This window comes from Ailuropoda melanoleuca, chromosome 9 (assembly GCF_002007445.2).
Source record: "Ailuropoda melanoleuca isolate Jingjing chromosome 9, ASM200744v2, whole genome shotgun sequence".
NCBI classification, from domain to species: Eukaryota; Metazoa; Chordata; class Mammalia; order Carnivora; family Ursidae; genus Ailuropoda; species Ailuropoda melanoleuca.
Genome location: NC_048226.1, coordinates 70,279,240 through 70,280,189, shown reverse-complemented (window position 1 = coordinate 70,280,189; position 950 = coordinate 70,279,240).

The window sequence follows — 950 nt, the reverse complement described above, 5'->3', positions numbered from 1 at the left end:
ATCTTCCATCACAGATTATGCCCACTGTACAGGTACTAAGACTCAAAAAACACTTGCAAAAGAAGAGAACTACTGGTGATGGGTAGTAAGGAGGGCACGTATTGCATGGAGCACTGAATCATCGTACTTTACATCAGAAACCAGGGATGTACTGTACATAATAAAACAAATTGAAAAAAAAAAAGAAGAGAACCAGAATTTTCTGACACCAAAGACAAAAATTTTCAGCTTCCTCTTATCCAAAGGAAAACGGAAAATAAAATCTGCATTCTCAACATGTCTTAAATTTAGAATTCTGACAGAGAACTTGGCTGTATGTGTCAAAACTTTAAATACACATACTCTATGACCTACGAATCCCACTTCCAGGGTCGCTCTTAGAGAAACACTAACACAAGTAAACAAAGATAACTGTAGAAGGAAGTTTACTGCAGCAGTGTTTGTTAAGAGCAAAAACAAAAAATAACCCGAACATCCAACCAGTCAGCTGTAATATGGCAGAAATACATGATGGAAAACCTTGCAGCCAGTGGGTAAAAATGAGGTAGCTCTAGATAGACTGACATCTAGCTATTTTGGATATACTAGTAAGCAAAAACGCAAGAGACAGAATATACGCAGTCTGATCCTACATTTATTTAAAAATAAACCATGTTTGCCTGTGTGTGATATATATGCTGTGGAAATACAGAAAAAGGCCTGGAAGAATACATCAACTCCCTTGAGAAGAAATCTGGGGGACTGGAAGGGTCAGCTCTCATTTTTTACTTTCTAGCAGTCTGAATATGTTTGAAGTTAGTTTCTTTCGAAATAACAATATAAATTTGTGAAGTAAAAAGGATCTGGGAGGCTAATTTCTAGAAGGAATAGAATAGTTTAGAAATGCCCTGGGAGGGGCGCCTAGGTGGCTCAGTCGTTAAGCGTCTGCCTTTGGCTCAGGGCATGATCCC